The sequence below is a fragment of the Eubalaena glacialis genome, chromosome 18, assembly GCF_028564815.1.
Source record: "Eubalaena glacialis isolate mEubGla1 chromosome 18, mEubGla1.1.hap2.+ XY, whole genome shotgun sequence".
Classification (NCBI taxonomy): domain Eukaryota; kingdom Metazoa; phylum Chordata; class Mammalia; order Artiodactyla; family Balaenidae; genus Eubalaena; species Eubalaena glacialis.
The window spans coordinates 4,327,338-4,341,538 of NC_083733.1; the positions used below are offsets into that span (position 1 = coordinate 4,327,338).

Below are 14,201 nucleotides of genomic sequence, written 5' to 3' on the forward strand. Positions count from 1 at the left end.
GCTGGACCTTGAATCCAAGCTCCGTCCCTCCTGGCTTGAGACCCTGGGCAAGTGCTTTGACTTCCCCATCCCTCAATCTCTCCATCTGTGAGATGGGAATAGTAACAGACCCACTTTACAGAGCTGCTGTAGTAACGAGTTAATTGTCGAGAGTTCTCAGTATCATCCCTCTCATCCATGTCCTCTGAGTCGTCAACACTCCTGTTTCTTTTTTTGTAATATATTTATTTATTTTTGGCTGCGTTGGGTCTTCGTTGCTGCGCGCAGGCTTTCTCTAGTTGCAGTGAGCGGGGGCTACTCTTCGTTGCGGTGCGCGGGCTTCTCATTGCGGTGGCTTCTCTTGCTGTGGAGCACAGGCTCTAGAGGCGCAGGCTCAGTAGTTGTGGCACGTGGGCTCAATAGTTGTGGCTCGCGGGCTCTAGGGCGCAGGCTCAGTAGTTGTGGCACATGAGCTTAGTTGCTCTGCGGCATGTGGGATCTTCCCGGACCAGGGCTCGAACCCGTGTCCCCTGCATTGGATTCTTAACCACGGAAGTCCTGCCACTCCTGTTTCTATAAATACCATCCCTCCCAAGCACTATCGCCTATGGGACACCCTCCCTAATCTCCCCCACCCCAGAAAACTATCAAAGAAGTGGAGTCAGTGGTCAGAGTTTGAAAAGCAGGGTAAATGAGCGTATCCGCGTCACAGGTGTGCCAGAACAAACGACCACAAACTGGGTGCCTCAAAACAACAGAAGTTTGTTCTCTCACACTATCCGAGGCCAGAGTGTGAAATCGAGGTGTCGGCAGGGCCAGGCTCCCTCTGGAACCTGGAGGGGAGGATCCTTGCTCTCCTCCTCCAGCTTCTGATCTGCCGTGTCCCCTCCTCTCCGTATAAGGACACTAGTCACAGTGTATTAGGGCCACACTAGTTCAGCATGACCTCATTGTATTACATCTGCAAAGACCCCTTTTCCGAATGAGGCCACATTCTGAGGTTCCAGTGGACATGAGTTTTGCAAGGACACTATTACCTTGACTCTGAACTGTGTGACCAAGAACATGGCAGAAGTAATGCTGTACCAGGCCTTAAGAACCTGGTAGCTTCCACTTCTTCCTCATGGGACGCTTGTACTTGGAAGTCCACCGCCATGCCGTGAGGAAGCCCAAGCTGCCCCGGGGAGGAGAGCCGGCAGCCAGCACCAACGTGCAGTTGCAAGTGCGGGTCCTCCAGACCCGGCTGATGCACGAGCAAAATCAATGATTGGTGTTGTTCTGAGGTGGTTAATTTTGGCGGTGGTTTCTTGTACAGCAGCAATAGGGAACAGGAACAGGAAGGGTCAATCCGTTCCTTGCTTTTACAGCACAGGGCCGGGCACACAGAAGGCGGTCACCAAATGTTTGCTGACTGTAACAGAATCATCTCTGACTCCCAAGAAAGCACTCGACAATGGAAACAACTGAAGTCATTAATACCCCGTGATCTATTGAATAGAACGTGACAGGGCTCTGTCTTCCTTCTTGCCTAAACCGAGATAAATTGAGATTCTTATTTCCAAATGATGGTGTGGCCTCTGTGTTCCTATTAAATACTGGCCCTAATGGAAGACAGACTTCTGGAGTCCCTGGCAGGCTGTGGTGAGTCAGTGGATTCGTGCAGATGTGCAAGTCCTAGCGGGTCTCTGACCCGGGGACAATTGTAAGAATGGCCTCTCCCTGCGCGCATGTGTTCCCAATCGTCAGCTGAATGACCTGGGTCTGTTGCTCACTGGGTCTTGCTTTCAACCCAAGCCAAAGCTGGTATCGTCTCCTCAGGAGAGTCATGACTACGTGGTCCATCGTTACCATGACGGCTCCCAGCGACCCCCGCCTCCCCGTGTCCTCGCCCCGCTGTGACTCTGCCCCTCAGCTCCTTACCAGGTGGAGGCTATTCTTCCGCCCTTATACCTGGCTTGGCTGTGTGGTTTACTTTGAACAGTAGATTACAGTGGAAGTGATGGGGCACCTGCTCCAAGCTTGGGACCCACAGGGTCTGCAGCTTCTGCTGTCACTCCCTCAGACCCAGAGACAACTGTGCTATAAAGAAGCCCAGTCTAGCCCACTGGAGGATGAGAGGATGGGGAGTAGGGGGGGCGGAGGACCCCAGTACCTGAGCTGACAGCCAGCCCCAACTGCCAGGCACATGAGCGAGCGGCCTTGGACCCTCAGCCCTAGCCAAGCTGTCAGTCCCCAGCAGTGACACCACAGAAGGACCACCCCACAGAACCTGAGAATAATACACTGCATTGTTTGAAGCCCCTATGATTTGGGATGCTTTGTTACATGGCAAAGGCTGACCAAAACAGACCACACCATGTAACCTGGTCAAGGATAGAATGTTCTGAAAGCCATACATTTCCCCTCCAAACAGCCAACTTTCCAGTGAAATATCTCAGGGAATATTTTGTATTTCTCTTATAGGCTGAACTGTGTACCCCGCCCCCCCAGATCTGCATGTTGAAGTCTGTTAAAAAGAAAACCGCAGGCCCGAAATGGTGTCACTTGCGCTAAAGCCCATGGTAGCAAACCTAGACTTCATACCTGGGTTAACTGCAATCTCCAGCAACCCAGCTCCTCCCCAGCATGGAGGCTTCTCCTCACCTCTAAGGCTCTGTGATAGGCTGAATAATGGCCCCCTAAGATGTGCACATCTTGATCCCTGAAGCCCGTGAATGCTGCTTTATATGATGCATGAGTCTCCTAGGGCTACTACAAAGGACCAGAAATGGGGAGGCTTAAAACAACAGAAACTTATGCTCTCACAGCTCTGGAGGCCAGAAGTCCAAATTCCAGGTGTCAGCAGGGCCTTGCTCCCTTCAAGGCTCTGGGAGAGGATGGGTTCCACGCCTCTGGCAGCTTCCGCTGGTCGCAAGTTGGGGTTCCTAGGCTCTACATCCTTCCCATCTCTGACTCCATTGTCACACGGCCATCTTCCCTGTGTGTCTGTGTCCAGATTTTCCTCTTTTTACGAAGACACCAGTGACTGGATGAGGACCCACCCGATTCCAGTAGGACCCCAACTTGATTACATGTGCAAAGACCCTATTTCCAAATAAGATCACATTCTGAGGGCTGGGTGGAGATGAAATTGGGGGGAACACCAGTCAGCCCACTACACATTGTAAAAGGGACTTTGTTAATGTGATTAGGGATCTGGAAATGAGGACATCATCCTGAATTATCCTGTGGGTATCACAAGCGTCCTTATAAGAGGGAGGCGGGGTATCATAGGAACGGTGGCGACACCGTGTTCCAGAACCAGAGTGGGGCATAAGTAATCTTGCTGCTATGCTTCCAAGCTGTAGTTCTGAATCAACCGAAATTTTAAACAGAAGGTGAACCTCTGAGAAAGTCAGATATACTTTAAAAGTCAGGATGTGGGATCAAGGAGGACGGCCTTGGCAGCAATGGCCCTTTGCGTCAACAACAATGGATGCAGTCACTCCAGCACCAGCAGGACCCCAGCCAGATTGACTGGGCTGCATTGGCTCAAGATTGGATTGCCCAAAGAGAAGCTTCAGGACAGCAAAGCATGGTAGAACCACCACCAGGAACGATGCCAAATGGACAAGATATGTCTACAATGGAGTCTGGTCCAAACAATCATGGGAATTTCCAAGGGGATTCAAACTTTAACAGAATGTGGCAACCAGGCTGACAGGGGCTGGGAACACTGGAAACCTCACTCGGCATCTAGGGAAGACAGCATTCTATGACTCTCTGTTGCAGCCTCTGGCCTTTTTAGCAGCAGCACTGCCAGAGCAAAACATGTCTGGTCTCTAACTAAAGAAAAGTGTGTCACTATGTGACAAATTAGTCTGTCAGAGATACTCTGCCCCTACCATCCATCCATCTTTCTCTTCCCTTTTTTTACAGATAGTGAAGATCTTCCATGAGTTTTTATCTGTTTATTTTTTTGTTTGTTTGCTTTTTTTACTTCACAGTATGATTAGGTTCCTTGATGCTAGTTCAGTTTTCTATGACTTATGTTATTATTATTATTTTTTTTTAAATTTATTTAATTTATTTATTTATTTTTGGCTGCTTTGGTTCTTTGTTGCTGTGCACGGCTTTCTCTAGTTGCGGCGAGTGGGGGCTACTCTTCGTTGCGGTGCGCGGGCTTCTCACCGCGGTGGCTTCTCTTGTTGCGGAGCACGGGCTCTAGGCGCGTAGGCTTCAGGAGTTGTGGCACGTGGGCTCTAGAGCGCAGGCTCAGTAGTTGTGGCGCACGGGCTTAGTTGCTCCGCGGCATGTGGGATCTTCCCGGACCAGGGCTCGAACCCGTGTCCCCTGCATTGGCAGGCGGATTCTTAACCACTGTGCCACCAGGGAAGCCCTTGTGTTATTATTTTTAACAGTCACTTCAAATTATTTATAGGTGAATCTTATTTTGATTATGCTAATGGTGAAGTCACAGCTCCTCTTCCTGATTAGTACTTATTATTGTTTCTCAATGTAAGAATGGAAAACTCAGGAAGTAATCCTCTAATATCACTTTTAAAAGAATAACGAATATTCTAATCTTTAATACTGGGAAGTAGTTCATTTCTAGTTTTCTGGAATCTGTGCCAAATTTTCCCACATTTGAAAATGTTTTGGTTCCTAAGTTCAGCAGTGATTCACCCTGGCATTCCCACTTCCCCGACTTCACTCTGCTGGTGTTCTTTGGGTCTCAGGCAAGTGATTTAACCTCTGTGTGCCTCAGTTTCCCTTCCTGAAATTGGCAAAAATAGTACCTGATTTCGCCCTACCTCACAGGGATGTTGTGAGGATACATGTGTTCACACAAGAAAGAAATTATATAAAAATCTCAAGGTATTATTTTTATGGTATTGTTACTGAACAGAAATAGAAAAATTCAACAGGAAAAAAGAAGAAAAGGGAGGCGGGGGTCAGAGTCGGAGAAGAAGGAGGTGTGATGCCGAAGCAGAGGCTGGAGGGATGGGCACTGAGGATGGAGGAGGGGCCACGAGCCAAGGGATGCGGGCGCCTCTAGAAGCTGGGAAAGGCCAGGAAGCAGATTCTCTCCTGGAACCTCCAGAGGGAACCAGCCCTGCAACACCCTGACTGCAGTCCAGTGAGACCCATTTTGGTCTTCTGACCTCCAGGCCTGCAAGACCATAGGTTTATGTTGATTTATGCTGTTTTAAGTCTCTAAGGTTTGGTTCACTTATTACAGCAGCCATAGGACACTAACACTGATCTGTGACTCGCTGTGACTGCAAAAGGGCATCGGGGCAGTCACGATGCTGGGCCACAGGCTCCCGCGCTGCCCCTCAAAGGGGAAACAACGGTGAGTCAGCTGCAACGCAGGCAGCAGCTTCCAGGCAGCGTGGCTCGCGGACCACACAGCTCTCGGCTCAGCCCTGAGTCATCTGGCTCCAAAGGTGCCTCCTTAGAGCCTCTCTACCGGAAACGACCGGGGTTCGCCTGGTTATTTTTCTAGCAATCAAGTAACACTTTCCAGATGCAAAAATCGGACAGGGGCCAGGCTCAGCCTTCATCCTCGTGGGCAGCAGCCACCCTCCACCACTGCGGGAGCCCCAGGACGCCTGTAGAAGCTCGGACCACACTGGACGTGACCGTGGCCGAGACCGTGGGCAGAGACTCCGGGCATCCTCGGTGTCTCCCCTCACTGACCTCCTCCTCTGTGCACTTCTCATCCCCGTGGGACAGATGGCTACGCTCACACCACATGTGCTCAGAGGTGTGTGTCTATTTTCTATAACAGGGCGGTTGGAGGTGGTGTGGGAAGTGGTACTTGGACTTGACAATAAGCAATATCCCAGTTTCTCTCACTTGACAGCATCTCTGCTCATTTGAAAAGTCTCAGGTCACTAATCTGAGATGCGCCACCCAGAGCCTCTCACGGCTGCTGCTTCCCTGACTCTCTCCTTCCTGTGATGCCTCCTGGGCTGGGAGGAAAGTTTAGGGTCTTTGTGGTTTTCCCAGGGGAGGGGAGGGGAACCCACCCAACCCCCAGATCCTTTTACGAGACACAGGAGCCAAGATTAGTGTCCTGGGGCTGCCAGAACAAATGACCACAGACAGGGGGGCTTAAGACAACAGGAATTCATTTTCTTGCAGTTCTGGAGGCCAGAAGTCTGAAATCAAGGTGTGGGCAAAGGGTCTGGGGAAAATCCTTCCTGCCCTTTCCAGCTTCTGGGGGCTCAGGCGTTCGTTCCTGTGGCTGCATCACCCCAATCTCTGCCTCCGTTCTCACACAGCCTCTCCTCTTCTCAGAAGGACACTGGTCATTGCATTGAGGGCCCACCTGGTTGATCCAGGATGATCTCATCTTGAGATCTGCTACATGACCACTTGATCACATCTGCAGACTCTTTCTCCAAACGAGGTCACATTCGCCATTCTGGGGGTTGGCGCATGGACACAGCTTTTTAGCAGCCCCCCTTCAACGCACTACAGCAAGCTTGGGCTCAGCTCTGGCCACTTCCTCCTAACCAGGCCACTGCAGCAGCCTGGGCCCACGGCGCTGCCCCATGTTGGAGCTGGCCCGGTGCACGGTGGTCTCCCCTCCACGTCGCACTGGGGGTGGCTCTGAGTCCTTCTGCTTTCAGCCTCCCCCTCAATCTCCCTCCCTCCCTCAGCTCTGGCGGGAGGGGGGGCACCCAGGGGGACATCCCAGGGCACTTCGCCACCCCCATTTCATTCTCATTCCCCCCTCACCCGGCTGGAGCTGGGAAGGAAGGATTTCCCACCTTCTTGTGTTGCAAGGATGCCCCTTTCACGAAGCCCTGAATTTTACTCCCTCTGCCTGATAATCAGTTTGGTGGCCAAGTTCAATGTGTGTTTTTTTTTTTTTAATTGCAGTACAGTTGATTTACAATATTGTGTTAGTTTCAGGTGTACAGCAAAGTGATTCAGTTATACATATATTGTTTTTCAGATTCTTTTCCATTATAGGTTATTAAAAAATATTGAGTATAGTTCCCTGTGCTATACAGTAGGTCCTTCTTGTTTATTTTATATATAGTAGTGTGTCTTTGCTAACCCTAAGCTCCTAATTTATCCCTCCCCCCTACCCTTTCCCCTTTGGTAACCATAAGTTTGTTTTCTATGTCTGAGTCTGTTTCTGTTTTGTAAATAAGTTCATTTGTATCACTTTTTTTAGATGCTACACATAAGTGATATCATATGCTATTTGTCTCTGTCTGGCTTACTTCACTTTGTATGATAATCTCTAGATCCATCCATGTTGCTGCAAATGGCATTATTTCATTCTTGTTTATGGCTGAGTAGTATTCCATTGTATATATGTACCACATCTCCTTTATCCATTCATCTGTCGATGGGACACTGAGGTTGCTTCCATGTCTTGGCTATTGTAAATAGTGCTGCTATGAACATTGGGGTGCATGTATCTTTTTTTTTTTAATTTATTTTTGGCTGCATTGGGTCTTTGCTGCTGCACACGGGCCTTCTCTAGTTGTGGCGAGCGGGGGCCACTCTTCGTTGCGGTGCACGGGCTTCTCATTGTGGTGGCTTCTCTTGTTGCACAGCATGGGCTCTAGGCGCACGGGCTTCAGTAGTTGTGGCACGCAGGCTCAGTAGTTGTGGCGCAGGGGCTTAGTTGCTCCGCGGCATGTGGGACCTTCCCGGACCAGGGCTCGAACCCATGTCCCCTGCATTGGCAGGCAGATTCTTAACCACTGAGCCGCCAGGGACGCCCGCATGTATCTTTTTGAATTAGAGTTTTCACCTCTTCTGGATATATGCCCAGGAGTGGGATTGCTGGATCATATGGTAGCTCTATTTTCAGTTTTTTAAGGAACCTCCATACTGTTCTCCACAGTGGCTGTATCGACTTAAATTCCACCAACAGTGTAGGAGGGTTCCTTTTTCTCCACACCCTCACCAGCATTTGTTATCTGTAGAATTTTTGGTGATAACAGGCCTGGCTCTTGATGCATAAGTGGGAGCTAAAGGGATTTAGAAAACCTTTGTCTTTACCGGTGTCCACTTTCAGGCCTCTGATCTCAGTAAGAACTCTAAAAGCTAGACTCCGACTCCTCTCTCATGCTGAGCTCCTGAAGCATCCCTGGTCCTCCAGAGGCAGACAGAAGCCTCAGCTGAGAAGGGGAAAGGCCAGGCACCCCGAAACACAAAAGAGGAAGGGGCATCCGCGTGTTCTCACATGATCCCCTTCCACTGACTAGCGGCGCCCACACTGACCCAAACTCACCAGCAGGGGGCCTCAGAGGCATTTTAAAATCAAACCTATAGGAGGTCGACTTCAAATCCAGCTCAACCAGTTCCAACAAACGTCTATACCACACAACCACAATCACAGGTAGAATGTTTCCACCACCTCATGCCCCTCCCCAGTCAGCCCTGGGCCCTCCCTCACCTCCCACCTACCTCCTAACCTCCCCCAGCTTTGGCTGTTCCAGAAGGTCCTGTAAATGGGATCATACAGTGCATTAAGAGATGACCCTTCCCTTCCCCTACCGGTGAGCACATTCAAGCCTCCAGCTCGTCAAGTCTGGCCAGTGAGGAAAGACTTTACAATAAGTTAAAACTCACTATTTGTAGGCTAAAAAAAATAATACCGGGGACTTCCCTGGCAGTCCAGTGGTTAAGACTCTGTGCTTCCAATGCAGGGGGCACGGGTTCCATCCCTGGTTGGGGAAGTAAGATCCCACACGCCGAGCAGAGCGGCCAAAAAATAAAAAATTAAAAACTAAAACCCCCCCAATAATAATAATACAGATGTCATGAGGTTGTTGTGAGGTTTAAATGCAAAGTGCCCAGCACTTCTTTAAAAACCTGTAAGCGACAGTCATTATTGCTGACTCTGACATTATTGCTCCTCTCTTCTCCACTTTGCGGCCAGAACTGTCATCTGAAAGTTCAAGCCTGACCAAGACACTCCAGCTTCATCCCTGGCTGCCTTCTGGGGTCCTCTCCCGCTACTGCACCCACTTCCCTGCCCCTCCCCTCACACACACAGCCGCCCACGCCTCCGCCTCCTGCCGCTGAACCCACAGGGGCCTTCCGTGCCCCCGGGCCTTGGCACATGCTCTACCTCCTCGGCCTGGGGAGCTCCCGCCTCGCATGACCCAGCACAAATGCCACCTCCTCTGTGAGGACAGACGGTTGGCAGGTACAGGTGCTTAGGTCACTGTCTTCCTCAGTGGCACCTTATGCTTCGTTTTTTGCATTTATCATGCAATTTACTTTACTCACCTGTCAAAACAGATGAAGTAAATCGAATCAACTGAATTACTGATTCATCACTAGGCTGGAAGACTTCTGCGGCCCCATGGCCTGGGGGCTTGCGTGGCTGGTGGGCAGAGAGTACTTCCCATCTCTTGACTTTCAACTTGGCTATGTTTGATCACTTTCTTTGTTCAAAGGGCTTCTATGATGGCCACAAGGAGAACACGCCCCAGGCCACACTTGGGGGACCAGGCACAGAACAAAGACGTGGGAGCTGGAATGGGATCCAACCTGCAGCCTGGAGGCAAGCCCAGCGGAACCTGGCACGGATCAGGTGATCCCCACCCCCATCCCCAGCTACCTGCAGACGTGGAAGCCAGGTAACGCCAGCAACAGCATCTCTACGACAAAGACCATGTCTCGTTCCCTCTGTCTGCTCAGCACCAGCACAGGGCTGATTCCTGAAGGGGAAGACGTTTCAGAAGGCTCTGTTAAATATTTCATTGTTCATCTCAGCCGTGGGGAAGAACAGACAAAAATAGGAGATCCAAGCACGACGGGCCCTCCCGGGGACAGCTCCGGGGTTCAGAGCATGGGTTCTGATGGGTGGACAGCCCAGACATGAATTCCAGCCGCTGCTGGAAGGGCTGGAGCCTCAGTTTTATCACCCACAAAGTGGGGCTAATTACAGCGGGGACCTCCCAGTGCTGTTGGAAGGAGCAGATGAACTAATGCAGATAAAGCTCTGAGTGTGGTACCTGGTGCGTTGTCACTCACGCCCTTCACCAAAATATGCCCTAAAATCGATGCACTGGAGAGACACGCCAGCTAACCCAAGAGCTGGACTTAGCAATTACTGGAAAACACTAGTCAGAAGTATGCTTTGGCTAGGGACGTTTTGGAGCATGGAACACGCAGCTCCGGAGAGAGATGCTTAGGAGAGAGAGGCTTAGCACAAGGGAACGGAGGAGAACCACAGGGAAAAGGGGAGCCGAGCTGAGTTCGTCACTGCTGAGGGCTGGGCTTTTAGCCATCACCTCATTTCTCCCAAATTTCCAGAACTCTCCATTTTGCTCCTTTGACAATTCAAACCATAGACAACACACCTGTGAGCTTGGGGAATAAAAGACCCTTGGCTTCTGGGGTAGGTTTACTCTGTTTCCTACTGGTAACCAGAGGCAAACCCAAATATGCATTTTTATTATTATTCACCTTTTCCTTAACTAATTAATTGTCTCATGATTGGTCTCATTATTTTAGGGAAAATGGCTACTTTCTATACATCCCTAATGAAATTTCAACTTTCTAAATATCTACAAGTAAATAAAAGAGATAAATCAGAATCAGACAAGCTATGCAATTAATCTAAAAGAAGAGAAGAAAAAATGATAAAAAAGTAACAAAGAAGAGATAAGACAAATGGAAAGCAAAGAGCAAGATGGCAGGTTTTAACCCAACAAGGTTATTTATTTTAAACGTAAATGATCTCAGCACTCCAATTAAAAGGCAGAGGTTGTCAGATTGCATAAAAAAAGCAAGGTGCTGGGGACTTCCCTGGTGGCGCAGTGGTTAAGAATCCACCTGCCAATGCAGGGGACACAGGTTCGATACCTGGTCTGGGAAGATCCCACACGCCGCGGAGCAACTAAGCCCGTGCACCACAACTACTGAGCCTGCGCTCTAGAGCCCGCGAGCCACAACTACTGAGACCGCATGCCACAACTACTGAAGCCCACATGCCCTAGAGACCGCACGCCACAACTACTGAGCCCATGCGCCGCAACTACTGCAGCCTGCGCACCTAGAGCCCGTGCTCCGCAACAAGAGAAGCCACTGCAATGAGACACGCACCGCAACAAAGAGTAGCCCCCGCTCACCGCAACTGGAGAAAGCCTGCACGCAGCAACGAAGACCCAACACAGCCAAAAATAAATTTTAAAATGTTTTTAAAAAAAGAAAAGATTAAAAAAAAGACACCTGCACCCTTATGTTCACTGCAGCATTATTTACAATAGCCTAAGGTATGGAAACAACCTAAATGTCCACTGATGGATGAATGGATAAAGAAGACGCTGTGTATATATACAATGGAATATTACTCAGCCATAAAAAAGAATGAAATCCTGACATTTGCAACAACATGGATGGATTTAGAGGGTATTATGCTAAGTGAAATAACTCAGAGAAAAACGAATACCATATGATTTCACTCATATGTGGAATCTAAAAAACAAAACAAAACCAGCGAACAAAACAAAAACTCATAGACTGTACACTTAAAACTAACACAACATTATAAATCAACTATACTTCAATTAAAAAAAAACACTCATAGATACAGAGAACAGATTAGTGGTTACCAGAGAGGAAAGGGGCTGGAGGGTGGGTGGAAAGGGTGAAGGGGGTCCACTGTATGGTGATGGGTGGTAACTAGACTCATGGTGGTGACAACTCTGTAGTATATACAGATGTTGAACTACAATGCTGTATACCTAATACTTATATAATAACAACAAAAAATAATAATCCCAGCAAGTTATTTTGGGGAGACATTAACAAGCAGATCCTCAAATACATATGGAAACACAAAGAATATAAAATAGTCAAAACAAATTTGAAAAAAGAATAAAAGTTAGAAGGTTTACATTCCTATTCAAGATTGTTAACATAAAACAGAAAGCAAGACCCACACACATATGGTCAATTTTTTGATTGCGAAAGTGCAAAGGCAAATTTGATGAGGAAAGGAGAGTACCTTCAACAAAAGGTGCTGGAAGAATTAAATATCTAAATGCAGAAAATTAACTTTGATCTATACCTCGTACCATATACAGAAATGAACTCAATCAAATCAGAGGCCTACATGTAAAACCTAAAATCATAAAACTTCTAGAAGAAAACATAGGAGAAACTCTCTGAGACCTTGGGCTAGGAGGTGATTTCTTAGATACAATATCAAAAGCACAATCCATAAAAGAACAAGTTGGTAAATGGGATGACACTGAGTTGTTGGTTTACAATGTGTATAGAGATGATACATGAGGCTACAGTAGCATTTAGTATGGGGGAGGGGTACATGAAAATGTACTGTCGCAAGGGTCCTGTATTCTCCTGGAGTAATTCAGTATGAACACTACGTAGGTTGTGATCAGTTACAGATGCATATGGAAATCCCTAGAACAACCATTAAAAATAATGGTGTTTTCCATGACGAGAGGGAATGCTTCTAAAACATACTAAGCAAAAACAGAGAAAAAGAGCATCATATAAGGGTACAAGCCTAAAAACATATATATACATACATATATATATATGTGTGTGTGAACATAAAAAGGCCAAAAAGAAATATTCACACATATGAATGTTGAGATTACAGAGGTTTTGGATTTTTTTCCTTATTGTTCAATGACTACGAACACGTTTCCAGTGAGCATGTATTACCTTAGGGGGAAATGTGCAAAACAGGAAAATGAAAGAAATATGAGGAGGGAGGGAAGAGAAAGAAAAAAACAAGGAGAGAAGGGAGAGAGGGAGCAAAGGAACACCACCTTTTGCCAGGGATCTTGGAGAGCAGATGAAGGAGGGCTTCCCCGCCCTCTAAGGCACCATCAAGTGTACGACGACCTGCCAGAGCTACCTGCAAGAGCTGGGCATCCGGTGAACGTGGAGGAGACACGTGCCTGTCAAACGCCTCACACCTGGAGCCGCCTGGTCTGTCCTCAGTGTGGACTGAGGGCAGCTGGAGGCATGGTGTTACTTTCCTATTAAGTGAGAACAGCAACCAAATCCACTTCCTGCCTCCGTGCAGGCGCGTGCACAAATGATGGGGATGAAGTGCTTTTGGTGCGTGGATGGGGTCCCAGGGTAGCCCCACTTGTGGCCTGTTTCTGAGATTGATCAAAATGATGAGGAGTCGGGGAAATTCCTACTTCCACCTCTTGACAAGCCCTAGGGGACGGGTCGGGGTTCGGGCCGCTGAGTCAGTCTTGCTGACCAGGACAGGGATGGGTCAGCCCAAGAGAAGGTTCTAAAGTTCCCGGGAGTGACGGGATCTTGCTGCATCCGCAGAGGGAGCCAACTCTGGCGGGGAAACGGCAGCTCTCTGCACAGAAACGCGTCTCTGGCTTCCCAGAATTCTTAATCAAAACAAAACATCATCAACGTACAAACTCTTCAAGGGCAACTCTTCTTTTACCAGTATTTCCTGCCAGTAAACAAAACTCATCTGAGAGGTTAACGACTTAGCTGGTTTACGAGGTCTCTGTGACACAGGGGCTGATCCGCCGGTTACGCATCAGAAAGGTTGTGATCAGCAGTTCGCCCTTGAAAGATAAGCCAGCCGGGCCCGCTGTGTTTACCGGGAAGACGTGTCTTCAGAATTTGATTCTTTAGTTTACCCTGGCTAAGAGGCACCATAATAATGGGCCTGGGTTTGAATCCCCGCCGTAGTGCTTCCTTGCTGTGTGCCCTTGGGAAAGTCACTTGCCTTCTCTGGCCCTCACTCCCCTCTGTAAACGAGGATAGTAAGCATGACCTACCTCAAAGGGCTGCTGTGGAGATACATGAGAGGATTATGAAGTGCATAATGGTCAGGACGCATTAAGTGCTTACTGAGTGGTAGCTCTTATGATCAGTATTTAAAATACAGACTCTGCGCCACGTGCGATTGAGCCAAGCGTTTCACTGCCTAGGTGCATCGTGCTCTGTTAGCCGAGACCCCAAGCACCCTCCAGTGGTGTCACAGCCTGGCCCTGGGACGCAGAGACCAGGTAGGACCCTCACTCTGCCACACCTGTCCTCTCTGTGCCTCAGTTTCTCCATCTGTAACATGACAGGCCTCGGCCAGCTCCCTAAGAACCTGATCCACTCTGACCTTCTCCACTTTTCCAATGAAAAGCAGAATGAAAATCAGCTCAACACGTACAATCGGGATGGAGATGGACGCACATGCGCCCAGGAGAGTTGAATTCAGGGTGAACCTTACACTATTGTAGAGGAAA

At 48.6% G+C, this 14,201-nt stretch overlaps 1 pseudogene; it reads left to right on the top strand.

The window, feature by feature from the left end:
- The first annotated feature begins 3,396 nt into the window (after positions 1 to 3,396).
- Positions 3,397 to 3,694, top strand: LOC133078828 (arginine/serine-rich protein PNISR-like; annotated as a pseudogene).
- The last annotated feature ends 10,507 nt before the right edge of the window (positions 3,695 to 14,201 follow it).